Raw genomic sequence first — 26,184 nt, 5'->3', positions numbered from 1 at the left:
TGTTGTCCAACATGTTCCCATTGTAGCATCCAAGTGATTTGTGCATTTGATTCAGGGTTACTTTCAGTCAAAGGATCGAAGTTCCAAAACACTTTTTCCAGTTCACTGAAGCAAAGTTTTTCAAAAACCAACAAATTACAAGCAGGAAAACAGGAATTTGTAGATAAGCATTGTCATTTCAGTTTCCCATGAGAAAACCTTTCAAGAGACAAATTTCTAGCAGTTATATTTAGACGTCTCCAGGGACTCTGGGCTTTAATGACTTTTAAACTTCATTTCACATCACGCACGGCAGATAGAAATCTGGCCGCATATCAGACCACAACTTACGCCCTATGCAAGCCACAGCTTTAAGTAGGCAGTGATATCCAACCAGCCTGCATTAAATAAAAGGCCAGCATTAACATTCAAAGGCAACCACTAATACATTTCCAACTGCATGGAGTTCTCAGAATCTAGAACAATAAATTGATTTTGCAGATCAGTTTGATTCCCCTCAGGCTAAAATGTTAAAACATGACGCTGGGAAGTAGAGGGTTCAGCTGCAGTATAGTGTTGGGAGTTCCACCCAAGTTACAGTCAGTTCAAATCGTAAACTTTTTTTTTTATAAATTTAGATTACCCAATTATTTTTCCAATTAAGGGGCAATTTAGCGTGGCCAATCCACCTACACTGCACATTTTTGGGTTGTGGGGGCGAAACCCACGCAGACACGGGGAGAATGTGCAAACTCCACACAGACAGTGACCCAGAGCCGGGATCGAACCTGGGACCTCAGCGCCGTGAGGCGGTTGTGCTAACCACTAGGCCACCGTGCTGCCCTCAAATCGTAAACTTGAACTGAAATCATAAACTTGAATAACCAGGTTATTCATCAAGGCCCCGCCTTCTCAACCTTGCCCCTCACCTGAGGTGTGGTGATCCTCAGGTTAAATCACCACCAGTCACCTCTCCCCGTTTAAAGGGAAAGCAGCCTATGGTCCATAAGACATAGGAGCAGAATTGGGCTATTCAGCCCATTGAGTCTGCTCTGCCATTTAATCATGGCTGATATTTTTCTCATCCCCATTCCATTCTCCCCATAACCCCTGATGCCCTTATTGATCAAAAACCTATCTATTTCTGTCTTAAAGACACTCGAGTGATTTGGCCTCCACAACCTTCTGTGGCAAAGAGTTCCACAGATTCATCACCCTCTGGCTGAAGAAATTCCTCCTCATCTCTGTTTTAAAGGATCACCCCTTTAGTCTGAGATGATGTCCTCTGGTTCTAGTTTTTCCTACAAGTGGAAACATCCTCTCCACGCCCACTCTATCCAGGCCTCGCAGTACCCTGTAAATTTCAATAAGATCCCCCCTCATCCTTCTAAACTCCAACGAGTACAGACCCAGAGTCCTCAACCGTTCCTCATACGACAAGTCACCTGGTTCCACCAGGTTGTCTTCTGATGGGTTTCAGTAGTCGCCATTCTGACTTTAGGGCAAGGCGGCTGCTACTGCCAGTTGAAGAATCCAATTAATTCAACCCATCGACTGGGAGGAGAAAATGCGGAATCAAGAAGCACGAGACTCAAAACTTTAAAACCAAAAAAATATGGAGTGCGTGGCGCAGTGATTAGCACTGCTGCCTCATGGCACGGAGGACGCGGGTTCGATCCCGGCCCTGGGTCAGTGTCCATGTGGAGTTAGTACATTCTCCCAGTCACTGAGTGGGTCTCATCCCAACAACCCAAAAAGATGTGCAGGGGAGGTCAATTGGAAAAAAAAAATAATTGGGTACTCTAAATTTAAAAAAAATATGGAGTGTGCAAACTTGTCAGCCATAACAAGCTGCATGGCTTTTTATTTAAATGGCTCATACTTTTAAGTACATTTGACAATACAAAACAAAAGGTGCACAAGATTTTAGTCAAATTGTAGCATAACTGAACACCACCACCAAGAGGGAGGTCTCCCTCTAAAAAAACTATTGAAAAAATAATCAGAACCTGAGTTGAATAAGCACTTGTATTTTGAGATGAGGCACAGGCTTCATGCCAATAATAGTTTATTTACATAATATATGCAAGCAGTTTGATACAATAAGATTATATATTCTCTAAAAATCTTTGCTTGCTGTAAACAACTTGTATTTATATCGCAAGAAACAAAACGATGGAAGTATACAGCTGATCAAACAAAGAAAGGGTTACTGAGCGAGATTCTCCGGTGGCAGGACGTGTTGCCAGCAAGAATGAAAATTTGGCCTTCCAGCCAAAACTCCATTCACTCTGAGCAGCACCAGAAAATTCCAGCCACGAACGAGGCAGAAGATTGGGACCAATGATTCAGGCCAATGATGATCTTTTGCATATATAACCTTTATTGTCACAAATATGCTTACATTAACACTGCAATGAAGTTACTGTGAAAATTCCCTAGTTGCAACACTAAGGCGCCTGTTAGGGTACACTGAGGGAGAATTCAGAATGTCCAATTTCCCTAACAAGCACGTCTTTCGGGACGTGAGGGAGGAAACCGGAGCACGAGGAGAAAACCCACGCAGCCACGGTGATGATTGCGCAGACTCCACACAGACAGTGACCCAAGCCGGGAATTGAAACCAGGTCCTGGTGCTGTGAAGCAGCAGTGCTAACCACTGTGCTACCATGCCATCCTATCTTGTGTTTTGATGGAGTAAAATGTTCCAAGGTGCTTCACAGGGGTGATTAGCAAACAATGTTTTACACCAAGTCACTCAGGAGAGGGTACCAAAAGCTTGGTCAATTAGGGAGGTTTGAAAAGAGCATTTTAACAAGTGCAGAAAAGATTAGGGAGGGAATTCTAGAGCTTCGGGCCTAGCCAGCTGAAAGCATGACCATCAATAGTGGTGCAAAGAAAATAGAAGCACAACTTGCTTTCTCTCAAAGATCACAGTCCAGCTTAACCCACAGAAACTTAGCTACCTTGCAGTTTAAAGTGACAGACCGTTTGTAGACATGAGCCGTTTAAAACCTTTTTCTAATGACTGCAGTAAAAATATCCGCACTCAGTGACAGAAAGACTGACTGACTGACCCCCTGAACTGTGAGGTCAGTGGGATGTCGGATCTATCTTGTCAATCACAAAGGGCTCATGTCTACAAATGGTCTGTCACTTTTAAAGGAACTCAAAACAAGTGTCAACGTTACTATCCTGAGATGAGGGTCCAGGAGAAAAATACACTTGCATTTATTTATTTTTTTAAAATCTTTTCTCCTCATTTTCAAGAATAAACAACCAAAGGAAAAAACAAACAAAATCAAACACAATAACAATCCCCCACACACAACCCGCCCCACGCACAATATATAGACCAAGTTTGCACATTCTCCCCGTGCTTGCGTGGGTTTCGCTCCCACAACGCAAAAATGTGCAGGCTAGGTGGATTGGCTACGCTAAATTAACCCCGAATTGGAAAAAATTAATTGGGTACTCTAAATTTATTTTTAAAAATACACTGACCAAAACATCCACCTGTCCATTCCAGGTAAAAAAAACACAAATCACAATCAATCCGGAAAGTGTAACCAAAGACAACAATACTGCCACCCCCCACCATGACCAATGGAAACCAATTCTCAGAAGTGCATAACAAACAGCCCCATGAATTGTGAAACCCTTCAAACCCCTCACATTCCACGTAATTATCGTAACCGGGGGTCTCACTCCCCCTATCCATCATCCTCATAACTCCAGGCCCTTCCCACTGGGCTTGGTCCGCCCCATCCCAATGCTACCATCGAGCCCCTCTCTCAACCTCCCATCCACTTCCTCTCGAAAAGAGCTCACCCAATATCAGTCCTCTCCCCAACTTTTCACACCTCCTAGGACCATCGAAACCTGTTCTACCAGGCTCTAATGTCTGTAGCCCCTCCCCCCACCACACTCCCGTTCACTGGCCAGCTTGAGCTAGCCAGTGTGGAGGCCCCTGCCCAGGCCTCACTCTCCTCCAAACCCTTCTCCCCTGCTCGGTCGCAGGAAAACAAAGAAATCCCCTTCAACACACAACCTATGTATCATCACACAAACCCCAAAGAACCATCATTACAAAAGGAATTCCTAACTCTTCCTTGTCCAAACAGGCAACTTCAACCTTCAACTCATTTAACACATATAACATGCAGTGAAAAAAATAGAGCTACATACACTCCTACACCCCATCAACCCTCAGTCCAAGACCAATCCTCAGTCCCATTTCTCACTTCTGCCCGAGTCCTTCTACCTTCACAAACAACGTTTTTGTGCATCATCACTTACCAAAGCCAGAGAGATTTGAAATGGTGCATGATTTCCCTCTGGATAACTTGCTTCTACTTCCAAGATCACCACTGCAAGAGTTTAAGTAAACTTGTATCTTGAGGGGCAACATGGTGCACAGTGGTTAGCACTGTTGCCTCACTGCACCGGGGACCCAGATTCAATTCCGGCCATGGGTGACTTTGTGTGGAGATTGCACTTTCTTTCCATGTCGGCGTGAGTTTCCTCTGGGTGCTCCGATTTCCTCCCACAATCCAAAGATGTGCAGGTTAGGGGGTTTGGCCGTGATCAATGCACAGGGCTATGAGGGTCGTGGCCCAAGGTAGAATGCTCTTTTGGAGAACACGGTGGTGCAGTGGTTAGCACTGCTGCCTCACAGCGCGTAGGACCCGGGTCACTGTCCATGTAGAGTTTGCACGTTCTCCCCGTGTCTGCGTAGGTCTCGCCCCCTCAACCCAAAAATGTGTGTAGGGAGGTGAATTGGCCACGCTAAATTGTCCCTTAATTGGAAAAAAAGAATTGGGTACTCGAAAAAAAATTTTAATGTTTAAAAGAGCGTGCTTTTGAAGGGTCGGCGCAGACTTAATGGACCGAATGGCCTCCTTTGGCACTATAGGGATTCTTTGGAAATCCAAAAGGATGTCCAGAATGGTTTCAGGCTGCTGATTTATAGATTTTTGAAAAATGTAGACTTATAAATTAACCTCTTAGATGCAGGATCTAGCATTACAGAAATATTGTAGTAGTTTCCACTTTTGAGGGCTATTGGGCCAGATGGCCTACTCCTGCTCCTAATTCTTATGTTCTTATAAAGGACCATTTACTAGTTACAACGGGGGACCTTGTTCACTTTTAGTAAATAATATTTCAAAGGACGTCTGTTGGTGACCTAGCATCAAAGAAAATGCTTAATTTTAAGAGCCTGCCTGAAAGGCCCGGAAAATAGATGCAGTTAGCAGAAAGCCTCCATGGTGATTAATTTGATCATAGAATCTACAGTGTAGAAGGAGGCCATTTGGCCCATCGAGTCTGCACCAGCCCTTGGAATGAGCGCCCCAATTAAGCCACCCCATCGCCGTAACCCAGTAACCCCACCTAACCTTTGGGCAATTTAACATGGCCAATCCACCTAATCTGCACATCTTTGGACTGTGGGAGGAAACCGGAGCACCCGGAGGAAACTCACGCAGACACGGGGAGAACGTGCAGACTCCGCACAGACAGTGACCCAAGCCGGGAATCGAACTTGGGACCCTGGAGCTGTGAAGCAACATTGTTAACTCCTGTGCTTCCCCAACATCTGGAGGTGTGGCCAGTTTTGTGGGTGGGGTCTGGTGCCAGTAACAATTAAAACCAGAATTCAATTTGCGCTGAACCTGAATTCACAATCTTTTGCACTTTTTTTTGGCAAAACTACAGCTACGCAACTCGGTAAAATTCAATGCTGCCCAAACATATTTGGCTCGATGTTTATATCCAAAAGGGCAAACTTCATCCCAACCAACTTTCTTGCTTTAAGGCATTAGATGAGATGCTCCAAAACCTTTGCAAACAGATGGAAATTATCTGGCCATGTTCCAATGCAGCCGCCAGTTATTTATAATTTGCAAAGGCTATGTGTGCACACAGTTTGCCAAGGTACATTTGAATTACAAATGGCTGCAAATGTTTTTGTGAAGGAATAATCCCATCTATGGCTTTGCACTGGTCCATTCCAGAAGGCATAGATACAATTGGGGGAGGGGGGGAAGAGGGGGAGGGACAGCGCAAAACCCTCCAAGTCATTTCCTTCCACACTCAGATTCAAAATACTATCTCCCTCTCCACCCCACACCATTGTGAATATTAGAACTGTCCAGTTTGTCCCCACTCCCAGTACATGAAGTTTGAAAAAGGTACATTTAAATTGCAATTGGCTGCAAATATGTTGCTTTCTGAAGAGTAAGCCTATTTAAATACATGGTTGCACCTCTGTTCTGAAGTATTTTTGTCACAATGAAAACAGGGTTGTGTGGCCAAACTCTGCTGGAGAGGTTATTTCAGAAGAATGTGCAAGGCCAAATATCTGCCAATTTGGAACTATTGGTTTAAAGTTACAATCGGCCTTTCTCCTTCAAGTAGTTGTGTGTGAAAATACACCACAATGTATCATATTCTTTTCTTCCTGCATCATTCTAACATTGATTGTTCTTAAATTCTGTTGAAAACAAACTTGGCAGCTACACTGTGGAGAACAAGCAGAAACTCTTCAAACTAGTGGTTTCAACATACTCAGAAACATAAGTTGAATATGGTCAGAGGCACATTCAATGCATACAACAACTTACATTTATAAAGCATCTCCAGAGTAAAGACACCCCAATGGATTTAACAGAAGAGTTAACAGACAAAATTTGACACCAAGCAGTATAAAGGAGATCATGAGGATACGTGACCAAAAGCTTGTCCAACGGGTAGGTTTGAAGGAGAAACTTAAAAAGGACAGGAGATACAGGGGAAGAAAGGCCCTAAAGTGAATTCCAAACAAGTAGAAAACATGCCCAATGCTGCAGCGATAAAAATGCAGGATGTGCAAGAGGTGAGACCTGGAGGAGCTCAAGCTGGAGAAGGTTACAGAAGTGCAAAGCGATATAAGCATTTGAAAATGAGGATGAGAACTTAAGTAACAAAGGTGTTGCCGGACAGAGCCATGTCCAGAAATGAGCATGGGGCTGAAAGGTGTACTGCTTTTTGGAAAAGTTAAGGAACTGTGTTGACTATATTTGGTGCAGTAAGAGTTAAAAGCCTGGGTTCAGTAGCGTTTTTGAAGAATCCTGGGTTAAAAGATTTTAGGAGCCAGGAAAGCAATGAAAGCATCGTATGAAGCTCGGGCTAATGGAATGTTGTTTGGTTTAAGGGGATTCTTTGTGGAGTTAATTAGATTTCAGTTTGGTAAGACGTTGTAATTACAGGGAGGAGCCAAAGTATCAGGAATTTTGCAGAAAAACAATATTAGTTGGAGATGGGGGCAGCACTGTGCACCGTGGTTAGCACTGCTGGCTCACAATGCCATGCACCTAGGTACAATTCCAGCATGAATTATTATCTGTGGGAGATTGCATGTTCTCCCCGTGTCTGCATGGATTTCCTCTGGGTGCTTCGGTTTCCTCCCAAAGTCCAAAGATATGCAGGTTAGGTGAGACTGGCTATGCTAAAGGGTGCTCTTTCAGAGGGTCGGTGCAGACTCGATGGGCTGAATGGCCACCTTGTGCACTGTAGGGATTCTGTGATTCTTTGTGAGCAGAAGTCAAGCAACTCAGTTCAGTTAAAATATAGTTACATTGAAGTTTCTTTCCAGACAGTTCAGGAGAGTGCGATTAGAAGACGAGTTGAAACAAGCTGAAGCAGCTTATGATGAAACAGTTTCTGATAGGATTCATGTATTTTCTTTAAGGCAGTTTCAAAGAATCTCTCTTTCTCAAAGAACACTTCAATAAGGCAGGTATTTCTGAAGATTAACTGTATTTTACCAATGGATTGGGAGCTGAGATTCTTATTGTTGTTTGAGTGGGAATAGCAGTTAAGGGTTACTGTATTACCTGTATTAATTCCCAGTGTTTAATGGGTGATTGTAAGGTATTTTCTGGTGTCATGTTTAAGATATTTTAATACTGTGTTAGTAATAAAGTTTGTTTTAAAATACCATATCCCTCTTTATTCGTGAACTCACTCCTGGAGTGAGGTATCTTTCCTCACAGTCTTACAAAATTAAAATAAAATATTGGAGTTTCTGTCCAGTATCCTAGCCACTGTTGGGGTCAGGTCTAGGATCATAATAGAACAGGTAGCTGTGATTTGGATTCTGTCATGATAGGGAGATTAGGAACTTGGGTCCAGAAATGGGGTCCAAGATGGAGCAGGCAATTTAGTGGTTAAACAGACGGAGGGAAAATACTGCTGTAGCAGAGTCAGAGGGATACGTCCACAGCCTGATTTATCTTGTCCTATTCAGACTTTTAAAAATTTTTTTAAGAGTACCCAATACATTTTTTCCAATTAAGGGGCAATTTAGCATGGTCAATCCACCTAACCTGCACATATCTGGGTTGTGGGGGGTCGAAACCCACGCAAACACGGGGAGAATGTGCAAACTCCACACAGACAGCGACCCAGAGCCGGGATCGAACCTGGGACTTCGGCACCGTGAGGCAGCACAGCTAACCCACTGCGCCACCGTGCTGCCACGCCTATTCAGACTTAACCTCATTAGTGGGAATACACAGGATGCCATGGTTCAGCCAGGATGGTCCACTCAAGATCCATTGTCCTTCAGGGCAACTTTGTTCGACCAGCCATTAGCCCATCACAGAGTCTGATGACCTATTTGTCTGTCAATGGAAGGTTAGTTGTATATAAATGGCACAACTCTGTTCTTTTTTTTCCGAAGGCAATTTAGCATGGCCAATCTTCCTAACCAACACGTCTTTGGACTGTGGGAGGAAACCGGAGCACCCGGAGGAAACCCACGTAGACACAGTGAGAACATGCAGGCTCCTCACAGACAGTGACCCAGCGGGGAATCGAACCTGGGACTCTGGCGCTGTGAAGCCACAGTGATAGTCACTTGTCCTACCGCGCTGCCCATCACAGCTCTGTTATTTTGTATAATGGGAGTGGGCAATCAGCAAAGATAACGATAACACGTTCAAGTCAGGAAACCCAAGAGAACCCTTTTTTGAGGGGCTGGGCAGAGCTTAGAGAGGGAGAGGAAATGCTATTTTGAACAGTCACAGGCAGAAGGCTGTGGAAATCAACCACAGAGTTCATGAAAGTAGCCATGAAGGCGGGCTTTGAAAAATGATTCTGTATAAATGTCTCTAATAGAAGAAAAATTGCTTCATTAACTGCAAGTATTGCCTTTGCCTGTTTGTGTAAATGGAACAAGAGCTGCATGTTCGTGGAAAGTGTCGTTTGATGGGAATGGGTATGTTAAGGTTAAGAAACTACATGTAATCTGCTAAATGTTAGAGCTGAAGTAAAAGTTTAAATATTCTTGTGTTTTAATAAAGTTTGTGTGCAAAATAACCACGTCCTATTTCTTATATTATCACTCCTGGAACGAACTGATCTTTCCGCACCACATTAAAATTTTAAAAGGTTATGGCATCTGGTCCTGTTTCTTCGCCACTGTTGAGAGCTGACCAGGAGTCTGTAATGCAACACATACAGAGGCAGGATCTTTCAAGACAAAGACAGCTCATCTGAAGTGCAAAGCATAAAAAGACTATTTTCCGATTCTCAGCGAGTCACAATGTCAATACGAGACTGATGTCCTAGTTTACACTCTCCGAAGCCAGTACAGCCCCACAACAAGAAGCTAAGTTCAACCACCTAATGAAAGATAGAGCTGCAGGAGGCTCCTCAAATAATGCCACTCTTCATTTGCCTCCTATGGCAATGACATCAATACTTGTCCATGAAATGAAACTGAAATCAAAATTAAAAGTACAAATTCAGCATAGTTGCAATCAGAGCAACACCTTGTTAAACAGGAGCATGGATCAGGGAACTAAATGGTGCTATGGCATTAAAGTACCTTCTTCAACACACATGTCCATCAGAGCTCTACTTCAGCAGCACAACCATGATGTACTAGTCCATAAATGTAAATGACCTTCCAAAGGTTTCAGGGAATGAGCCATTCTGGCATAGCCACGAAAGGAAATTAAAGACTCTAACTTCATCAACTGGCACTGGCAAAACATTGTTGGAAAATCCCTTGGTTTCTGTGATCACCAGAAATGGAGAAGAATTATCACAAAGCCAAATCAGATATTTTTTCAATTAATATCCATGGGAACCACTGCACTAGGATGGGTGAGTGAACATCACAGGCAAATTTGAAATACAACACCCGCATACAAGAGGAATTGAGCAGCACTTGGATGAGTGAAGCGCAGAGAACCTTCTGTACAGAGATAGCACACAGCAAAGTGAAATCAAAAACTGCAACTTCATTGTTTCAAGATCAGCAACAGATCCCAGCACAGATATAGGTATACCTGTACCACCTACAAGGTGCATTTATACAAATTCCTGGTCCATTTCCCCACTTTCCTGTTTTTCAAAGGACCCAAAGCATCATGCAATAAGCAACAGTTTGCTCAGTTCAGTGGCCTCAAAGTCGTTGAACAGATTCCCAGGCTCCCTTGCAGCATATGAAGTTGAGAGGAGGCCACGTGAAAGGCTTTTACTCTGCAATGACCTGTTTAAATTATGGAGAATTAAGATTTGCCAAATATGTTCCAGGGAGAAGATAGGACTAAGCGAATTGCTCATTCAGACACAATGGGCCAAATGGCCTCCAGCACTGTAACAATTGCGATTCTATGCCATTGCACACAGATATCAAACTTTGTTACGTGCTCAAAGGCCATCTTTAATCTTGTTATAAACTACCCAATTACCTGTCTGGCATAAAAACTGCATCACCACCATTAAATGGATGTTGCGCATGCATTTCCTATTTTAAAAATAAATTTAGAATACCCAATTCATTTTTTTCAATTAAAGGGCAATTTAGCATGGCCAATCCCCCTAGCCTGCACATCTTTGGGTTGTGGGGACCAAACCGTCGCAAACACGGGGAGAATGTGCAAACTCCACACGGACAGTGACCCGGAGCCAGGATCAAGTCTTGGGCCTCGGCGGCATGAGGCAGCAGTGCTAACCACTGCACCATAGTGCTGCCCTTTTCCCGTGCATTTCCAATTCATGATTGAGCAAGAGTCACTGTATACAGGGCCAGAAATCCTCTACAAAGTTTGCAATGTCATCCGCATAAACAAAACTTTGGTATCACATATTAATCATCACCTTATGTTCTGAAATTTGCATTTTAATCTGGTGTCCTGCACAAATTAATACATAAAGTAGTAAGACAGCAAACAGTGTGTAAATGACAATATTCTGTGCAATTTGCTATTTCCAGCATAGAGAAAAAGATACAGGTGTTAAAAAAATATTTCCATCTCTATCTTCTACCACTTTGTAGCACACAATCGCACTTTGGGGAATGGTGTGTGGTGGGAAGCAGGTAAACACTACAAACCAGTTTTTATTTTTTATTAATTCTGCAGTGTCACTAACATCGAAACCAAACAGAGTAAAACAGCCATCAGCAGTTCTGCAACCAAACATTTAGATACATCTGCCTTATTTGATTAAATGTTTCAACACTCTACATGTGTCATCTCTGCAGGTACACAGGGATATACTGCCCAAGCTCCTTATTAGAGAGGTGGTAGTGTGGGCAGTGTGGTAGCACAGTGGTTAACACTGTTGCTTCACAGCATCAGGGTCCCAGGTTCGATTCCCGGCTTGGGTTACTGTCTGCGGGATGTCTGTACGTTCTCCCAGTGTCTGCGTGGGTTTCCTCCGGGTGCTCCGGTTTCCTCCCACAAATCCCAAAAGACGTGCTTGTTAGGTGAATTGGACATTCTAAGTTCTCCCTCCATGTACCCGAGCAGGCGCCGGAATGTGGCGACTAGGGGATTTTCACAGTAACTTCATTGCAGTGTTAATGTAAATCTACTTGTGACAATAAAGATTATTATAAAAAAGAGGGAGAACATTCTTTTTTCTTTCACGGGCTGTGGGCATCTTTGGCTCGGCAAGCATTTATCACCCATCCCCAACTGCCAGTAGGGCTGGGCAGTAAATGCTCGCCTAGCCAGTGACACCCACAGTTCATGAAATAATTACATTATCCTTATGTACTTGGAGACCGTCCTCTCCAGTTGGCACAATTGACTACTCCTCTTTCCGCAATTGCGAGCATGAGATCACAAGAGGAAGTGCTGAAATGGGCTAAAAGGACATTTGTATCGTGCCTTTCATGATCACAGGATGTCCCAAACCAATGAGGTAATTTTTTTTAAATATAAATTTAGATTACCCAATTATTTTTTCCAATTAAGGGGCAATTTAGCATGGCCAATCCACCTACTCTGCACATTTTTGGATTGTGGGGGCGAAACCCACGCAGACACGGGGAGAATGTGCAAACTCCACACGGACAGTGACCCAGAGCCGGGATCGAACCTGGGACCTCAGCGCCGTGAGGCGGTTGTGCTAGCCACTAGGCCACCGTGCTGCCCCCCAATGAAGTAATTTTGAAGTATAGTCACTGTTGTAACGCGGGAAACATTAATTTATGCACAGCAAGCTCCCACAAACAGCAATGTGATAATAACCAGAATCCGGTTTTATAATGTTGATTGAGGGATTGATATTGGCAAGGACACTGAGAATAATTCACCTGCTCTTCGTCAAAATAGTGCCATGGGATCCACCTGAAAGGCTAGACAAGATACTTCAGAACACAGGAGATGGTGGTTCTGTCCACAAAGCCTATTCTGCCATTCAATTAGGTTATGTTGGTTCTAACCCACTGCGCCACCGTGATGCCCTGACATACCCAACCTGGATTGCAAATCGCTTAATTAACTTTGTAAGAAGTCTTACAACACCAGGTTAAAGTCCAACATGTTTGTTTCAAGCACTAGCTTTCGGAGCACTGCTCCTTCGTCAGGTAAATGAAGTGTTACCTCTTCATTTTACATACTACATACCTCCTCATTCGCCTGAGGAAGGAGCAGTGCTCCGAAAGCTAGTGTTTGAAACAAACCTGTTGGACTTTAACCTGGTGTTGTAAGACTTCTTACTGTGCTCACCCCACTCCAACGCCGGCATCTCCACATCTTAATTAACTTTGCCTAACAAGATTCTATCAATCTCAGTTTTGAACTTTTCAGCCGACCTCAGCTTTTTGCATGGCAGAGTTCCAGATTTTCATTCCCACTTATCGGTGGGTAAAACAACTTATTTATTTAGTGCCTTTAACACAATGAAACACCCCAAGATGCTTCACAGGAGCATTACGAAACAAAGCGTGGCACCGAGTGACAAAAGGAGAAATTAGGTCAGATAATCACAATCTTGGTCAAAAATGAGGATTTCAGCTGATGTAGTGGAAATAAATAGGTGATCTTAGTGTAAGGAAGATTAGGAGGTCAGAAGCTCAACTCAGGATCAAATGTAACACTAAGGCGGTAAACAGAGTAGCTTAATCTCAGACTGTTCCCAGGAGGAGGGACAGAGATGATTTCGAGGAAAGAGAGTTTGGAGTGAGGCTAAAAAAAATGGATTCCATCTCGAGCTCTAAATGTTTAAAGTTATGATCTTTTGTTCTGGACTCCCTCACAAAATTATCAACCCCATCAAATCCTTTAATCTTCGAAAACACCTCAATTAGGTCATCCTTTATCCTTCTTCCTTTTACAATCATTGGTTCCTAGAATGCACATCTGGAACAGCCATTCTCAAATATAATCAATGCCACGTATTAAAGACCTGCAGCATTCAAAACACTGAAACCATGGAAAAGCCATTTTTAAAAAAAAAATTGGGCTGCAGAACACTTAGAAACGTATTACATCGGGAAAAGGATGCTTTTGTTTAGCTTAATAACTATCACAGCACTTGTACTATTGTTTGGGATAAAGCGTTATATAAATGTAATGATTGTTCGACTACACACTTTGTTGTATAGACATAGAGTTTTCCAGCACTAAAAGAGGCCCTCTGTGTCTTCACCGGCCATCAAGCACCTATCTATTCTAATCCAATCTCCCAGCACTTGAAACGCCATAGCATACAAGGTGACAGACAAGTGCACATCTAAATGCTTCTTAAATATTATGATGGTTCCCGCCTCCACCACCCTTTCAGGCAGTGCGTTCCAGACTCCCACCACCCTCTGGGTGAAAGGTTTTTCCTCAAATCCCCGCTAAATCTCTTGTCCCTTACCTTAAATATATGCCTGTCTGGCTATTGACCCCTCAACTAAAAAGAAATGTTCCTCCGATCTACCCCAGCTATGTCCCTCATAATTTTATACACCTCGTTCATGTCGCCCCTCAATCTCCTCTATTCCAATGAAAACAACCCCAGCCTAGCCAACCTCTCTTCATAGCTGAAAAAAAGTTAAAACAAAGAACCTTCTTAAATTTTTAAACACTTAACTCTCCTCAAATACAATTTGTAATACATGGGGTAAATGGGGTAATCCAACACCAATCAGCACACAAACTCGAATTAATCACAGCTTGGAGTAAAACATTTGAGAAACTGCATCTAGTGCCACAGAAACTCAAGTGAATGCCATTTTCTATTGCATACATATGGTATTCATCAATTAGGGTAGATCTGAGAAGAAAGCAAAGTGGGGGAAAAAAGTTTTTTTTAAATCCTTTTATCGTCCTCTCATCAAGCACACACCTAAAGAGCAGAAGCTTGCAAAGCTGATGTTGAAGAGTAATCTCTGCACTTCATCAACTTGGCCCACTCACGTGATACCATGTGATGTGGTGTGAATATAAATATTTCTTACAATTCTACACTCAAAGGTGTCAGCTGTGGCTCTGTTGTAGCACTCACAGAGTCAGAATGTGGGTTCCAGTCCCACTCCAGAGACCTGAAAACAAAATCTAGACTGACACCCCAGTACAGCTTTCCAAATGTAGTTTTAATCTGAGGCCCTGCATGCCCATTTAGATGGATAGAAAATAATCCATGGCTCTATTTCAATCAAGAGAAGAATTCTCCAACATTTACCCCTCAACGGTGATGAAAACATATTTTCTGATCATTATCACATTGCTGTTTGTGGGACCTTGCTGCGCACACATTGGCTGTCATGTTCCCACATTATAATAGTGAATGCAGTTCAAATCGTGCTTGGGGATGTTTGAGATAGTGAAAGACTAATTGCAAATCATTCATTTTGTCCACTCTGAGGCGCACACGTCCTCTCCCCCATTCCTCAGGCCCAGCTCAAGCTGACAGAAGGCGATCAACAAAAACAATACACTTTAAGCAACATGTGCACACCTGCAATTTACTTTGTAATAATGAATGGTAAAAGCTGGCTGCATTAAATGAGACACGTTCAACTCTGCTTACAGTGCATGAGCAACACCATCCAATACCACAGTCTGAAAGCAATAAAGAAATTATCTCTGACATCATTAAAACAGACATGGTGAAATGTTCTGCACTTTTAGACTGTTCCCCATGAAGAAATGCAAACACAACACAAATCCTCTGATCCACTGCCATTTACCAGTGAAAAAACATTAAGCAGAACACTGATTTTCTGTCACTAGATGCAGCAGACTGCCTACCAATAACTTGACAATGCAGGCCAGAGATGTCCAGTGGTAGTAAAAGGGAGCTCAATGCCCAACCAGCTGAATGAATTTCTTTCTGCCTGCGAACTCAAACACACTCACCCACTTAACAGCGCTGCTGAGTATTTCCTTGGAAGATTTACATTTGCACAGATCAACGATTCAGAGGTTGAAATTTACTCTCATTTTAAAAATGGGATTGTGTTTGTAGATTAACACAATTGTGTACAACACTAATGAAGTCTGTGGTCTGGGATCAAATCCAAAAATGGTAGCAGACAGACAACAGCAATGAGATTCAACCATCCTTCTTTGATATACTGCCATAGCTTAATGTCTGCAATGATCAAATGGTTACAGCAAATCTTTTATGCCTAACTTCAGAGTGCAAAGCTCAATAAAAGTCAGTCAGAAGTACAATGCGAGTGCTCAAGCCTGATGTGGTTCTTTGTAAGAACCTTATTTGTTGAAGCACAATTACCATTAAACTCTTTACCCCGTCCTGTTGCACTCTGCCTTTACCCAAATTGTTACAACGCTGTGTTGCCTTGACTTATTTCTCAAAATCTGCTTTGATCTAACCCCTCCCCAGCCCTACTTATACAATTCACGAGGATGTTGATCCCAGCCTGGTTGAAGTGGAGCCCATTCCAAGAAAACTTTTCCCTCTTTCCTCTATGCTGGTGCTCGTGTCCCATGAGTTGAAATCCATTCTTCCCATTCAACTCTTTGAGCCAAAGATTTAATTCGCTAATCTACTTGGCCCTTTGCCAATTGGCATGTACCCCAGGTAACAATCCGGTCAGTCAGTCTTCACTGAAAAAAAAGGTTTTCTTTTTACCTGCACATACTGATTGGAATTCACTAGTACAACAACAACCAGCCTACCACTTTTTTTTAATGGACCACACCGGTCATGAGCCAACCACTCCTTTAAAAAAAAACAAGCATAATTTAACAGCTCTCAGGAAAATTACAGATCACAGATCAAACGTTGTGTCAGGGTGAAATGAATTGCTATAACTTTTTGGTCTCCTATTTCACTGCACTATTTTGGCAATACTACTTCTGAGCTGCTTTGACAACACCATTTCTGATAAGATGCAAGACAATTACGTAATGCATAACCAGAGGCCTAAATGCCCAACAGCAAATACATAAAAGATGCTTTTAAAAGCACATATCAACCTTACTGTCACACATCTATCGCACACAGTGAAACAGTAAAAAGCAATAAATGTACACTATTTACACTCACTTCAGTTTAATTTAGAAAAGTCTCCCCTCGCAGCATTGTATCACCATCTTATCAATATGTATGAAGTCTTGTCTCACCACCACCACGACAGGTTGTAACTTATTCACAATTAAAAGTGCAGGTGAAAAATATCAGTGTCAATAATTTCAGACAGTTTGAAAGCACCACTAAGCTAAGAGCTAATAATTCTGAAGAAAGATCTGCAACCTGAAATGGTTCCAGAATAAAACTTGTTTGCAACTTAATATTTTCAATTGAAGATTATTTAATTTGCACCCAAACAATAAGATGAATGCCCAGCCTAAGCATTCTTAAACTACGGCTGTGACTGTCTCATCACTAGTTACTGTATTGTTGGACAATATCTGAAGTACTTTTGTGTTAAAACAAGGGGTACGGCAGCACGGTGGCGCAGTGGTTAGCATTGCTGCCTCACGGCGCCGAGGTCCCAGGTTCAATCCTGGCCCTGGGTCACTGTCCGTGTGGAGTTTGCACATTCTCCCCGTGTCTGCGTGGGTTTCACCCCCACAACCCAAAGATGTGCAGGGTTGGTGAATTGGCGACGCTAAATTGCCCCTTAATTGGAAAAAAATGAATTGGGTATTCTAAATTTAAAAAAAAACAAGTGGTACACCGATAAAAGCTACTGACCAGCAAAAACTCTCAAGGTATCCTAACTGCAGCCAACAGGCGTGTGACAGCCAGCTATCTGACCCCCAGAACTCCAGAAACAGGCCAGAAAATTCGAGCAATAAAGTATAAAGCAGTGTATTTAAATGACACAGCATCATTTATAAATCTGCAATTTGCTTGCAATATTTTGACAACAGAATCTTTGGATAAGATGCAAGCCAGACTGCTAAGAATGTAACCAGAGATTCAAAAAGTGATTTGGCTATTTGGTTTATAGCCAAAATTGTCAGGGATGTGGGGTTATCGATTACTTAACCTTTAAGATAGATATTGTCAACACAGAACTAAAGTATCTACCTTATCACTTAACAGGAAGGCTAAAGAAATGTACCACGGCATTGGAAAATTAAATAGGGCTTAAGCTGGCTCCAAAAGGCATCAATAAATTTTGGATTGTCAGCTCAGACATTTTTTTGTTAATTCGTTCATGGGATGTGGGCGTCGCTGGCTGATGCCAACTATTCATAATTTACAGCAACAGCATTCGGATTCCATGTCCGCTTTGGCACTTCGAAAGTCTGCACACAGCCGGATTCAAGCTACCTGCATTAAAATCGCAAGATCCTGCATTCCACATCCAAATTACTCACTGCAGTTCATGGCTCACACACTGCAAGGTTGAATTGGTGTTCCCTTAAATAAATATATAGTTGCGTTTTTCTCCCACTCACCTGAAGAAAGAACCAGGTGGACAATTGTGGGTAGGTGCGTGAGCAGAGACATAACCAAAATTTTTTTTTTTTGAACTGATGATGTGGAAAAAAGGAACTGAACACCAGTGCACTTCAAGGAGTAGCTGAAAAGATGTAGATCTTAACTTCTTTTTGTTTTCGAATTAATCTTTTAAAAATTCCATTTAAGCTTTCCTCGGGTTGCTTTGGGGTTACAACCTGGTCCTTAATCACCTCTACTGGTTAATATGGTTCCAAATCTATAAATAGCAACTTTACCAAGTCAAATGGCACGGATTACTTAACTGATTTTTAAAAAAGCACTTTAAAATGAAAATATCCGGGTGGAACGGTGGTGCAGTGGTTAGCACTGCTTCCTCACGATGCCGAAGACCCGGGTTCGATCCTGGCCCCGGAACATCTGTCCGTGTGGAGTTTGCACATTCTCCCAGTGTTTGCGTGGATCTCACCCCCACAATCCAAAGATGTGCAGGGTAGGTGGGTTGGCCACGCTAAATTGCCCCTTGATGGGAATTTTTTTTAATTAAAAAAAAATGAAAATACCAAGTTCTGGGGGAGACCCAGACTTCACAAGACCAGTCAGAATTTTTCCCAGAATAATATGTAGAATACTAGGTTGATTCCTCTCAATACAATGAACAAATTCCAATCAGAATAATGTTGGACACCAGTAAAATCAGAATGACCGATGGAGAAGGGCTGAGCAAATAATTGGTCCCATTGACACAAACTTCCTGTCAGTCAACTACGGAGCAACATTGACAGAAGCCAAAAGTTGTCAACACTGTGCATGGCTCACCCACCGGCGTGTTACCAGAACATTCTTTGTTCATTATAGCAGTGATGTCTGCCCTGATCGAAATCACTGCAGATATTCTCATTCACATTTCCTGTATAATTTACAGCCACTCCATATAACAGTTCTAAAATACATTCATAATTGAACTAATCATGTTATTAATGTTCAGTCCTTGGCATAAGCATAGCTGAAACAAAGGTGGGTAGCATAATACATTCACTTCCACCACACTGATATCACAGCACAGAGGTCAAAATCCACACTGCATTGGGTGGGAAAAATACGTTTGCCATTTAGGATTAATGTTTTTAATGATTGCTGCCACCTTGCAGCAAGGTGGCAAGGAAATTATGTCTCATTAATAATACAATCCATTGCCATTTTGAGTCACTGCACAAAAGAAATGTTAGGCACCCTAATCTGATCAATTTATTATGGACATGTAACAGGTTTAATTTCAGATGGCGACTTATTTTGGGGGTTAACTTCCCATCTTGAAAGTGGATATTGAACCTTACAAAATTGCACTTAATCTGAATACATATGATCATTTTTAACCACCAAGTGATTTTTTAAAATGTATTTACGACAGGGACAGCAAAATTAGAGTATCATCCAAAAGGGTCTGTGCCAAAAATCAATGTTTCCCTCTTGCCCAGAAAATAAAGCAGGACTTTTGATCATCGGCAAGCCCCCCTAAATGTCTAACATTGCTATAAATGGCACTTTCGTGTGTGGTTTTGGTCCTGTATTACAAGTGCTGGAATCTTGGCCGCAACATGAATCACACTAATCTTGCTGCATGGTGCAACAAATGAACTTGTTTTCAGTGACATTTCAAATGCAAATTCAAAGCTAACTGGTTGCTAACTTGTTTGAGGCCTATCAGCATTTCTGTTGCGATCAACTTTGCTAGTTTTCTAGGTCATCAAATGTCTCTTGTAACACGTGCTGTACAGTACAGTAATAAGTAGTCGTGGGTATTTATAATTTAATTTGAAAAATTGGCTGCACAAGTACTTTTCATAAAGTTGCGCAATGTAGGAAAATCAATTCATGACGTCAGAGCATGCAAAACAAACCAGCAACCCAGCCAGTTCATCAATCCAAGTCTCCAGTGTGCAGACACAAAAAGGAAAACAGATACAGCCGGTCCCCAACAGACAGCTCAGCATTGTAGTGTTGTCCATGCAGCCGCTGCCACTTTACAGAATAATAAGGTTACAAATCCCCAATGGCTATAATTCATGACAAATGCACCAGTCTACCAGCACCCACACGCTCACGTGAGGAATAAAGAAACAGAAAGGGAGGGAGCATGAAGAGGAAGGGTACACGATGGAGGAAGTGTCTGAGGGAAGGCGTGGTGGGCAAAATTACCTTATTGGGGTGGGGGACTTCCAGAGGAATACATGATTTCAAAGTACCATAATGGGTGTGATATAACGAGGTAACTCAAGACAGGGTAACAGACACTGGAATGGAATGGTGCATTACAATACAATTCAAGTATGAGAGTTCACATGCTGCAAATTGTTTCAAATACAGTATTGTAGGGTGTGACAAACACCTTGCAATGCTGACTGCACCTACGCTTCATCACATGAAAATACTTCCCGATATGTACCACCTGAGCAGTTCAACAGGGGCCCAGCCCCTTGATATGTGAAAACGTGAGGATCTTAAACAATAATCCTTTTCCTTTGAGCCTGTGCAGCAGCTGTCCCATGTTTATAGTGTGTCCCTCAGCACAGTCTTGCATTCTGGAATTTACAACACTTGATCATGGACAGATGCTTGCACCAGAAGACCAGCAAAAGTTCTGGACAGCCCAAAAGGCACCTTCCCTGCGTTGATGTCCTTCCAGCTGCAGTTAACATTCATCTCAGTGGGTGTCCCTGGAAACAGAGCAGGCTTCATAGAATCCCTACAAAGCAGGAGGCCATTCGGCCCATCAAGTCTAAATCGATCCTTTGAAAGAGAACCGTACCGAGGCCCAATTCGCCATCCTATTCCCACCTAACCTTTCAACGCGGGAGCAGTTTCAGCACGGCCAATCAACCTGACCTGCACATCTTTGGACTTCAGTGATAGAGCTGTTTGGGGTTAACTTCAACAAACTCCATAGCATTCCCTTTAAACATTTGTGGCAAAAATATGGGGTGTGAGGAGGGGGTGAGTGAGGGGGGGGGCGAGGAGCGCCGAGTGAGGGGGGGTGAGGAGGGCCGCAAAATAAAATGAAATGACGGGAATCGAACCGAGCTGCTGGCCTGCAATAAAAGCCGGCAATTTAGCCCAGTGAGCTAAACCAGCCCCTAGTGAGGTGGGGTGAAGAGGGCCGAGTGAGGGGCGGGTGAAGAGGGCCGAGTGAGGGGGGGGTGAGGAGGGCCGAGTGAAGGGAGGGGGTGAGGAGGACCGAGTGAAGGGGGGGTGAGGAGGGCCGAGTGAGGGGGGGGGTGAGGGGGGCCGAGTGAGGGGGGGGTGAGGGCCGAGTGAGGGGGGTGAGGAGGGCCGAGTGAGGGGGGGTGAGGAGGGCCGAGTGAGGGGGGGTGAGGAGGGGGGGTGAGGAGGGCCGAGTGAGGAGGGCCGTGTGTGGGGGGGGGGGGGGGTGATGTGGGCATGGTGAGGGAGGGGGGGTGCGTTCAGGGTGGGGTACGATGAGGATGGGGGTGCAGTGAGGATGGGGGTGCGGTGAGGGTGGGGGTGCGGTGAGGGTGGGGGTGCGGTGAGGGTGCGGGGTGTGGAGAGGGGTGCGGTGAGGGGCGGAGCGGTGAGGGCGGGGGGGGGAGCGGTGAGGGCGGGGGGGGGGAGCGGTGAGGGCGGGGGGGGAGCGGTGAGGGCGGGGGGGGGCGGTGAGGGCGGGGGGGCGCCGTGAGGGCGGGGGGGCGCCGTGAGGGCGGGGGGGCGCCGTGAGGGCGGGGGGGCGCCGTGAGGGCGGGGGGCGCCGTGAGGGCGCCGTGAGGGCGGGGGGGCGCCGTGAGGGCGGGGGGGCGCCGTGAGGGCGGGGGGGCGCCGTGAGGGCGGGGGGGCGCCGTGAGGGCGGGGGGGGCGCCGTGAGGGCGGGGGGGCGCCGTGAGGGCGGGGGGGCGCCGTGAGGGCGGGGGGGCGCCGTGTGGGCGGGGGGGCGCCGTGAGGGCGGGGGGGCGCCGTGAGGGCGGGGGGGCGCCGTGAGGGCGGGGGGGCGCCGTGAGGGCGGGGGGGCGCCGTGAGGGCGGGGGGGCGCCGTGAGGGCGGGGGGGCGCGCCGTGAGGGCGGGGGGGGGGGGGCGCCGTGAGGGCGGGGGGGGGCGCCGTGAGGGCGGGGGGGCGCGTGAGGGCGGGGGGGGGCGCCGTGAGGTCGGGGGGGGCGCCGTGAGGGCGGGGGGGGCGCCGTGAGGGCGGGGGGGGGCGCCGTGAGGGCGGGGGGGGCGCCGTGAGGGCGGGGGGGCGCCGTGTGGGCGGGGGGGCGCCGTGTGGGCGGGGGGGCGCCGTTGAGGGTGGTGGTGGTGGGAGAGGTAAGGGTGGGGTGAGGTGAGGGCGGGGGGTGCGGTGCCGTGAGGGTGGTGGGGGGGGTGGGAGGTAAGGGTGGGGGTGTGGTGAGGGCGGGGGTGCGGTGCCGTGAGGGTGGTGGGAGGTAAGGGTGGGGGTGCGGTGAGGGCGGGGGGTTCGGTGAGGGCGGGGGTGCGGTGCCGTGAGGGTGGTGGGAGGTAAGGGTGGGGGTGCGGTGAGGGTGGGGGTGCGATGAGGGTGGGGGTGCGGTGAGGGTGCGGTGAGGGCGGGGGGTGCGGTGCCGTGAGGGTGGCGGGCGGGGGGGGTGGGAGGTAAGGGTGGGGGTGCGGTGAGGGTGGGGGTGCGGTGAGGGTGCGGTGAGGGTGCGGTGAGGGTGGGGGTGCGGTGAGGGTGCGGTGAGGGTGCGGTGAGGGTGCGGTGAGGGTGCGGTGAGGGTGCGGTGAGGGTGCGGTGAGGGTGCGGTGGGGGGGTGGGAGGTAAGGGTGGGGGTGCGGTGAGGGTGGGGGTGCAGTGAGGGTGGGGGTGCAGTGAGGGTGCAGTGGGGGTGCGGTGAGGGTGCGGTGAGGGTGCGGTGAGGGCGGGGGTGCGGTGCCGTGAGGGTGGTGGGGGGTGTGTGTGGTGAGGGTGGGGGTGCGGTGCCGTGAGGGTGGTGGGGTGCCGTGAGGGTGGTGGGGGGGGGGGGGGGAGGTAAGGGTGGGGGTGCGGTGAGGGTGCGGTGCCGTGAGGGTGGTGGGGGGGGGGGGGGGGAGGTAAGGGTGGGGGTGCCGTGAGGGTTGGGGTGCAGTGAGGGTGGGGGTGGGGGGGGTGCAGTGAGGGTGAATGTGCAGGGTGACAGTGTTTAGCAGGGAGTGGGTGTTGGGGCAGGATTGATGCCCCTTCCCCGGGGCCGCTGCTATCCCCTCCTCCAATGTGGCAGCTTTTTCCTCTGGGAGCGGCCAACACAGCAACCCTCAAACTGACAGCTGGGGGATCCGGGGGGGGGGGGGGGGAGAGAGAGAGAGCCTCAATCCTCTGGGACAACATCCCATTCCCAACAATTCGCCTCCATCTTTCCCACGTTCAGAGCCTGAATATAAAAGTTTTCAATCTGAACAATGTATCCGGGGCAACAGTCTGTCCCTCCTCTCCATCCAGCACTCAGAGTCCCACTCACTCCCAGGCATCACTTCCAATCAAAAGGATTGACTTTAAACCTCTCCCCCCGGATCTCATACCTTTCAACACATTTTTATTTAACAAATGCGAAACAAAAAAAGGAAAGAGTGCTGGGGGGCGGGCACCACGTTCCGTTACAGCGGAATTTCCACCCATTTTACCGCCGCGCTGTCGGGCTAACCTGCTGCCAAGAGAAACCTTCAAGGCTCGATGGGGGGGGGGGGGGGGGGGTTAATAAAGCGAGAACAGTTCTTACATGGCTGCAACGACGCTTCAGAGAGTCCAGCTGCCGCTAGTCAGGCTGTTAAATCCAGAGCTTTGCAGCGTTTCCTGCGGGCAGACAGCAGCAGCTCGAAGCGGGAAGGAGCTGGCTTGGCAACATGTCCCGCTGCACAGAGGCGCTGACTGACTCACTCTCCTCTCCTTCCTTCCCTCTCTCTCTCCCGCAGACACCAGTTGTGGACGGAGCTGCTGACAGACAGGGGGAGGGGTGGGGCGGGCAGACTGCAGCCAGCCCCTCTCACTGCAGCCTGTGCCTCACTGTGAGAGCCGACACTCCACACTTGTCTGCACTCCAGCCCAGGCTGCACTCGCCCAAAGCTTTTTCTCCCCCCAACCCCAATCCTCTCCCACTCCGCACCCGCAGCGACCACTCAGCAGCTGCACACAGCACCGCGACAGAATTAAAACAATAACTGGCGCCCTCAAGATTGCTCGGGCTGTATTGTTCCGGAGCGGACGGGGGAAAGCAAACCCTCTCCATCCCGGCCAGAACTTACTACTCCCAAAGCACCATTTACGGCTTTTCTTTCAAAGTTGAACGTTGATTTGCTTACAGAAAGGCTGATGTGATCTCAAAGGAATTGGGGGGGACTTATGTTGCAGTTATATAAAAGCTCTGCGCTGCGCCGACCCGACCCCCCCCCATCCCCATTTTAATACTGGGTTCAACCCTGGGCACTGCCCCCCTCCGTCAGGGTGTAGATTAACTGGCATGATACTGGGGCTAAAAGGATTAGATCATCAGAACAGTTGCATACACTCCGTTGGTATCCCTTTGAGTAGAGAAGCTTAAAGGGTGATCTAACTGAGGTTTTTTAAGATGATTAAAGGATTTGATAGGGTTGATGGAGAGAAACTATTGCCAGTGGTGAGGATCTGGAACAGGGGCCTGTAACCTTGAAATGAGGACTGGGTGGTTTAGAGGTGGTGTCTGGAAGCACATTTTAAACACAAATGGTTGTGAAAATCTGGAACTCAGCCAAAAAAGCAAACTGTGGAGGTGGGGTCAATTGAAAATATCCATTGAAATTGCTAGATTTTTGATGGACAAGGGTATCAATAATAACTGAACCCGACAACAACTTGTATTTAGATAGCACCCCGAATGTAATAAAACATCATTAGGTTCCTCTTGGGAGCATCATCAAACAAAACTGGCCAGTGAGTGATACATGGAGCTATTGGGGCAGATGGCCCTGGTCATGGAGGCAGGTTTTAAAGAGTGTCTTAAATAAGTATAAGAATCCTTCTGTTTAAACCCCGTTTGTTTCCTGTTTTCCCCTTCCTTTTCGTTTTTTTTTGCTATTACAATTTTTATCCATGGATGATTAATGGGCCTGTGACTTTAATGCACACTTTGCCTTTAATTCAAGCTGGAGAGACCAGTGAGAGACTTGGCTGGCAGCCAATGAACTAGCTTGAAATGCTGGCCTTGCCGATAACTGGTGGTGATTGGTTCCGATTTCCCTGGATGTTTCTCTCTCCCCAGGAAGGCTGGGTTGTTTTAGTTTCATGTACGGTTCAGAAGCATCTCTGATTTTCTCTCTCTGATATGATTAAATCCCTCTAAAAATCCTTCTAAGAACCCTTCTCACTCTCCAAGAAGGCTGCAAGTCATTTTAGTGAAACTGCAAAGGATTGTGATTAAAACTTGGGCTGGAAGCTGGGTTTGATGCGACACAAAAAGTCTTAAGAGAGCAGTAGACTCAAAAGTGGACCTTTTAGTTGAAGGCCCAGTTGCATAAAAGGTTAAAGTGTCATTCCAGAAGAAATACTACTGCCTTTGAGTACTGACTGAATGTTTCTGCAAGAAGACCATCACCAGTAGCTGCAATCAATCAGCATCCTTAGAGGACAACTTGCTGCAAATAAATCAACATCGAAAGCAAGGACTCATCTTTTTTTAACCTGAATCCATATTATTTTTACCCCTTTCCACCATCTGTGTTTGTCTGTCTTGTGTGTGTAGGTAGAGGGTGGGACAGTAAAATGAAATGAAAAATGAAATTAAAATCGCTTATTGTCACAAGTAGGCTTCAATTAAGTTACTGTGTAAAGCCCCAAGTCGCCCCATTCCAGCACCTGTTTGGGGAGACTGGTCCAGGAATTGAACCCACGCTGCTGACCTGCCATGGTCTGCTTTAAAGCCAGCTATTTAGCCCTGTGCTAAACCAGCCCCCGAAAAGAGGGATAGTAAGAAAGCGTCATTATTCCACTGTAATTACTGCATATTTCATCTTCATTTCTGTTATAAATAAACAGGAATTTTGTTTCAACTTAAAAACCTGGTGAATGTAATTATTGGGCA

General features: G+C 46.0%; 1 protein-coding gene across 1 annotated transcript in view; it reads right to left on the bottom strand.

The window, feature by feature from the left end:
* Window positions 1–24,170, bottom strand: part of ripor1 (RHO family interacting cell polarization regulator 1) — a 229,897-nt gene extending 205,727 nt beyond the window's left edge. Inside the window, exon 1 of the mRNA XM_038806778.1 lies at window positions 23,851–24,170. The gene's annotated coding sequence lies outside the window, so the exon portion shown is untranslated. The remainder of the gene's footprint in view (window positions 1–23,850) is intronic.
* Window positions 24,171–26,184: the final 2,014 nt, after the last annotated feature.

Source organism: Scyliorhinus canicula, chromosome 9 (assembly GCF_902713615.1).
Source record: "Scyliorhinus canicula chromosome 9, sScyCan1.1, whole genome shotgun sequence".
Classification (NCBI taxonomy): domain Eukaryota; kingdom Metazoa; phylum Chordata; class Chondrichthyes; order Carcharhiniformes; family Scyliorhinidae; genus Scyliorhinus; species Scyliorhinus canicula.
The sequence above is the reverse complement of the archived record's forward strand: the minus strand, read 5'-3'. Positions and strand labels throughout refer to the sequence as shown.